This window comes from Triticum aestivum, chromosome 5A (genome assembly GCF_018294505.1).
Source record: "Triticum aestivum cultivar Chinese Spring chromosome 5A, IWGSC CS RefSeq v2.1, whole genome shotgun sequence".
Taxonomy (NCBI): Eukaryota; Viridiplantae; Streptophyta; class Magnoliopsida; order Poales; family Poaceae; genus Triticum; species Triticum aestivum.
This window is the reverse complement of record NC_057806.1, coordinates 675,231,668-675,238,239: the sequence shown is the minus strand read 5'-3', so window position 1 is coordinate 675,238,239 and position 6,572 is coordinate 675,231,668. Positions and strand designations below refer to the sequence as shown.

Below are 6,572 nucleotides of genomic sequence, written 5' to 3'. Positions count from 1 at the left end.
TGAATGCATCCAGAAATGACCCTGGATTGCCATCACAAGCCATTAAAACAGCATCCCAGTGTTGCAAAAAGGGTTGCTTGACAACCATTCTATTACTGGAGCTATAAACCATTTCAAAACACTGAGCAAATCATGTACTTCTAGAGATAAAAATAGACATGTAAGAGCCTCGATATGTCTGTTATCTGATTATCTTACAGTGAAGAAAGCAATATATCTGACTGCGAGGGTAAGTGAAATCTGTATGATTGTATCATCGAAAATATAGCCCATCCATAGTAGAGATGCAATTCCAATACAAGGCCCAGAGCAACACTGGTCAAAGAAGATAGAGATTAGCATTGGTAGCATGATTTTGTATCATCTAGTTTGGACCTATAAAATATTCACATACGCTCCAAGTGAAACTTCTGACAAAAACTTTATTATGGGCCCTGCATCAAAAGTTTTTCTGAGCACTATTCAATAAAATAACTCAATAGCAGCCCAGTAGAATGCAAGGTTATTTAGTAAGAATACAGTCCAACATAATCTTATAATTGTACATGGCGCAATTTGGTAACTATGCAATAACCCAGTGGTGGGTGCGTTGGCTATGTTTCAAAGTTCAGTTGTGGGCAGAATTATCATTGTTGGTTACTTTTTCCCGGATCAAATTAACATGAGTTGCCCATTGCTTCTTCTTAAGAATATGCAAAGTAGGTTCATCCACACACATTCCACCCTGCCCCATCCCCAAATCCCTCTGGTCTCTTTTTTCCTACATAGTGTGATTTTTTTAAAATGAAGTGAAAATACCCTTGTGTTAAATTTCACATACAACTGTACCAATATAATGTATACTTTTACATTTTAGTGTGAAGCATACATTCTAAAGCCCAAATAGACTTGTAATCTATATACTGAGTCAATCATTCCATTTTGATTCTCATGAATGAAACTGCTCCCAATCAAACACAGGAATGGGCATGCAGACAGGGGAAAAACACGCATTCTAAAAAATCAAAAGATGAACAATTTGGGAGTCAAAGTAGCATACCCGTCGTTCATTAAGGATTCTCCTTTGATTATCATACTGAAATTGTTGCTTGCGCCTAGGTCTTTCAGAAGAGCAATGATAGTAACATCACCGGTTGCACTAAGCGTCCCCTGAACAACAACAATGTTTTCCAGTTCCAGGCATATGGAAAAGTAAGCTACGGCAAATTAAGCATCAGAACATTAAATTGAATGGCCTATGTTCGTTATAAATCCAGGCACATACATACCTTATAGCAGCGTCAAGCAAAAATGTTGAGATCACCACACCTAGAACAGCAAGTAACACCATCTGCGCCATGCATTTCTTTTGCAAAGTAAACACTTTAGTATACACTGAATAATAATATATGCATCTGCGGTGCTACATATAACAATTCAACACTGGAAGCTGACCATGTAGGTAAATCTGATGGCAACAAGCCAACAATTAATCACAACACCATCCCAACTTAGAGAACCATTTCTTTCCTATGGGCTGTTGAGTGCCATGCTGCGCCCAACCCACCGAATAATTAGTGCCACATGCCCCCGAATTGCAAAGCTTAGCAACCTGCTCGATGACCTAGCTTGGTGAGAGCCAGAGCAACTTACTTAGTGCTATCTCTCATTCTCTTTTCAACTTTTAGAAATGTAATATTGCAACAATGACATTGGTTTGCAGACCTTGTTGCACCTAGCTTCTTCATTCTTGTACCGTTTATTTGCTTGAGTTGCACCTCACTTTTCTTTTTCCTATTCAATTACCCAGCAGTGAATCAAATCAGTATTTAGGTGAGCCAGACATACAGATATTAACTCTGAAACCGAGTATTCCTTTGACGCTGCGGGGTACGTGTGCTCATAAGCTACCATGTCAAACGGAGATCTGACCGATTAGCACCAAAAAAAACGGAAACGTGAGGATCCCTCCAACGTTACTACTTCCCATGGAAGCTGATTGATAACACACCAAAAAAGTCACCAGATTGATTTGATTTAAAGGTTCACCTGATTGATTTGTGATACATGATCGGTGTTCCTACGGAGAACTGCAGGAGATCCTCGATGGTCCAGCCAGATGACGACATGGACGGCGACGGCAGCACCTCCTGCGCCGCGGCCGAGACCGGCGCCGCCTTAGGGACGACGGCGGCGCTATCTGGGGAGGTGGTCTGGATACGCAGTGCGGCTAGGCAAGGCAGAAACGAATGGCGGCGGGGCAGACCCGGGCATCGCCGTTGTTGTCTAGAGGAAGGCCGGCAGTCGCGAGGGAAGGTCTGGCGGAGCTTGGTCTATGGCCATGGTGTCCTGCAGCACGGGAATGGAGAGAGGAAGAGAGATTAGTGAGGAGAGGGAGAGAGAAGGGAGGAGGAGGGCTCTGGCACGGCTAACCGGAGGAGGAACATCCGTAGATCCGAGCCAGCGGATCCCGACCCGGCATCGAAGGAGCGAGGCGATGGTTCCTGTCGCCCAGATCGGGCCTCCGGTGGCATGCCAACGACGCCTATTGCGGACGGCTCCGGCGGCGACTACTGCGGCGAAGGGCGCGATAGGCGGCTCCCGCAGCGGCTCCCGAGAATACTCCCGCAATGACCTGCGGCGGCTCCCGCGGAAAAGGGCGCGATGGGTGGCTCCGGCGGCAGCTACCGCGGCGAAGGGCGCGGCGGGCGGCTCCGCGGGAGGAACAGTGGGGCGGAGAACGGCGCGGGAGGAGGGGGCGAGAGGTCGTGCGGGCGGTTATTTTTGAACGACGGGAGCAATCGATGGATTCTTAGGGGGTTAATGGCATGGTGGGTAATTAATTAATGTAATGGCATGGTGGGTAATTAAAGCATAAAACGCGTTTAGTATGCTGGAGGGATGTAGACCATCAGATTGAAGGTTTCGATGGATATGATGTTTTGGTTCTCCGCCCTCTCATACTTTTATAGGGGTAGTAGATTAATGAGTATTACCCTCCGTTTTCAAAGGAAAAAAAAGTACACCTTGGAGCTCATCGTCTCATCACGTCCCCATCATCCATGCTAGGGATGCGATGCGATGTTACTCCCTATCTATCTATCCATTATCAATCTGGCACCGCGAGGACGCACCACCCCCTTTCGTCACGCACACACTGCAGTTAAATCAGTGAACGTTGTACTCTATGGGCCGGAGCTTCTCCATTTCCTAATCTTATCCGGGCCAAGATGTTTGAAGAGGGTGACGCACACGCACGACGAGGGGACGGAAGAAAGTGATGCACTGCACTGCACTGCACTACATGCGTTGCCCGCCGTTCACCTCGTCACGTCGATCTCAAAAAGAAAAAAACTCTTCACGCTTTGAGGATTGTTTTGTTGTTGTTGTTATTGTTGTTGTTGTTGTTTTTCACCTTATATAAATAAGTAAACAATCATACCCACAAGAACAGAAGGCCAATTATCTGCACGGAAAACCAGTGCAGACACTTGCATGCACCTCCATTTTCCAAGGGAGACGAGATCGAGATGCACGGCACGGCACAGACCAAGGATGTCTGCACTGCATGCATGTGGTCGTACCAGCACAGACCAAAGATTTTAAGTTTCAACGATGCATTTAATACTGCCAAGTTTCAATCGGTTATAGATATGGCATTTTTTTCATCAGCAGTAGGCACAAAATAATTGATTTTTATCGGACGTTCATGCCACTTTTTTTTTTTGTGGGAGTGTTCATATTATGTTTCGACGTTGAAACTTGGCATTTTTTAGGAGTCGTTAAACTATATTCAAAATGGCTCTTATTTGCAAGCGCTGCAAATTGATTGTGACCCACCGGTGAGTCACAATCCGCTTCCTGGCTCAGTTAGCCACTCCACTTCCCTCCCCTTCACTCGACTCCGTCACCCAAGCTCTCGTTCGGCAATCCCCGGCCTTCTCTGGTATGGCGGGCAGCGGATACGAGTCCTACACCTCTTGATCCGTCTACTTCGAGTTTATCCAACGCGGCCCCAAGGAGGAGATGACCGTCTGACTTGTGCTCCACCTCTCCCGAGAGGAGGCCGCCCGACGACAGCGCTCAGAGTCCTTCCGTTGAGAATCCATTGCGTCCGCCCAAATGACGCATGTATCCATCGCGAGGTGTATCACCGCTGCCTTACTGGAGGCGTTGCGGTCTGTCTGGCGTGTGAACGCGGTCTGTCTGGCATGCGAAGCTTCTCCATCTCCATTAGGCGGGCGGGCGACCTGCCGAAGCCGCCACGAGCCCACGAGTTTATTTAACCACGTCACGCACAAACGCACATGCGCGGGTGACAGCAGAACTCCCAAGGAGGAAGTGCATGCGATCAACCACCAACCACAGCAGCAGCAGGTGAAAAGGACTCCGGTAACTCGTCTCGCACCACCACCGCCATGCATATATCTGCTCTGATCTTCGTGGGTTAAAACTTAAAAGTAAATGGTCGAAACCCCTGCTTGGTCGCCACGTCACGTCGGTAATGCTTGTCACCGTCCTCACTCAGCATGGTCTACTCCAGCGTGAAGAAGATGTGTCCGTCGGTCCGTTCTGAATCTTATTATCCGGGCTCCCCGAGATGTTTGCCAAGGGCGACGCACGACGAGGGGAAGAAAAAGGTGACGCACTGCGTTAGCTAGACTGCACTGCATGCGCTAGCTACCTACCGTTCACCTCGTTGGGAGCTTCTACATTTTGTTGTTTTCCCACCTTAAATAAACAATCACATCCACCGTTTGTTTCCACAAGAAAGCAGTGCAGTGCAGCGCTGCACATCACTTGCATGCATCACCATCTTCCAAACGAGACGATGTCGAGATGCACGGCACGGCACAGGCCAAGGATGTCTGCATGCATGCATATGGTCGTACCAGTAGTAGTACTACCACTACTACTGCAGTCTAGCACCGCATCGGTGCATCACCCACGACGGTGGTCTATTGTTACCGTCGTGCCCGAGCAGAAGGACAAAAGGATCCACGTACCTACTCTATGTGCCATCGTCTCGCGACCAAGACACGGGCTGGCAGTGACCGTGTGCGGCCATACAGCAGCTACAGAACAGAACAGGGCTCTGAGCGGCCGTTTGCGTCGCGTCGGTCCCCGCGCCGCGCCGCGCCGAGCGAGTGAGCAGTGAGCAGACCCACCGTGCAACCGCGCCACGCCTCGCTATGTCTCTCCCTTCTCTTCCCTGCGTGGACCCTGCACTCGTGAGGAACGTGATCCACTCAATTCAAAAGGGAAGAAAAAGAAACCGAATGTGATACACGTCGTGCAGGCGTCTGTCCCGTTTGAAATGTGACGGGCATATATTTGACAATTGGAAAACTTTCCCCTCCCCCCTCGTCGCACCCGTAGGCGACGGGGAGAGTTCCTCCGCCGGTTCATTTCTCCCCCGCCCCCTCCCTCGCCGCCGCCTATTCAGGGGTGCAGCTTCGGGGCCACATTTCTTAATTCCGTTTAGTTGAGACATCTACTGTGTGACTCCGTCAATCTTAATTCTTTCTCATCACTACATTTCTTTCCGCAAGTTTTTTTTCTAGCGAACGGGGTTTTTCCCCAGTTTCCGTTAAAAAAACATAGTTGTTCTTACACCACCAAAATGCACCCATCAACGAAGCTTCATTAGTGAAGGGGGGCAATATCCCATCACTAACTAAGATCCATAGACCCAACCGACTAGCAACAACACAAAAGAAAGAGACATTGTTAAACATCATAGAGAGTCTATTACAGGCAACAACCAACACCGTCTTGCTCCCAAAAGAGAAGAAAAGTGCATGTAGAAACATAAACAAAGTAAAAGCAGGATTAAAGATAGAGCAAGACAATAGTAGAAATGACACCATCTTCAAGAGCAAGATGTGCACCAGTAAGTCTCATCACTCTCGGGTTCCATCTTCTTGAAGTGCTATAATTTTCACTTGATACTCGCTCTAGAAGCCTCACTCCCCACTTCAACTCCCTTTGATTTTCCCTGTTTATCTGTAAGATGGACCACGAGTCAATAAGATGACAATTTTATATAGAATCCCAAAAGGATCAGCAACCCTTTTGCGATCAACTCAAATATCATTTCCGCAAGTCCAAAATGACCATAGTAATGCAGAGATCCTAATGCATATCTTCTTTTTTCCTAAGTTTGTCGAAAGAAGATAGCCATGTAGTAAAATGGCTCTTAACATCCAAGGGAACAAAATTAAAACAAAAAATGCACCGCAGTACACTCCATAGAAATTTAGCAACAGAGCAATGTAAAACGGATGATCAATATATTCATCAGCCCCATGAAATATACATTTAGAGTCTCCATCCACCCTCTTTTGTGCAAATTATCTTTAGTAAGCACACTATTTCCAACCACAAACCATTAGAAAACCTTGATCTTTGGGGGAATCTTCCAAGCGAACTTATAGGAAGATTTAAACCATTAATTACCGACTTGTTATACAAATATTTAACACATTATTTACCATCAAATTCTAAAGACCAGATAAGTGTGTCTTTTTCATCTTTCTATATATCAACACAACAAGCTTTAATTGGATTCCATTGTATCAAAGTACCCCCCC

General features: G+C 46.9%; 1 long non-coding RNA gene across 1 annotated transcript in view; it reads right to left on the bottom strand.

Annotated features, from left to right (window-relative positions):
* Positions 1 to 5,693: 5,693 nt before the first annotated feature.
* Positions 5,694 to 6,572, bottom strand: part of LOC123108351 (uncharacterized) — a 5,609-nt gene continuing 4,730 nt past the window's right edge. Inside the window, exon 2 of the long non-coding RNA XR_006451877.1 lies at positions 5,694 to 5,985. This is a non-coding gene — a long non-coding RNA (uncharacterized lncRNA). The remainder of the gene's footprint in view (positions 5,986 to 6,572) is intronic.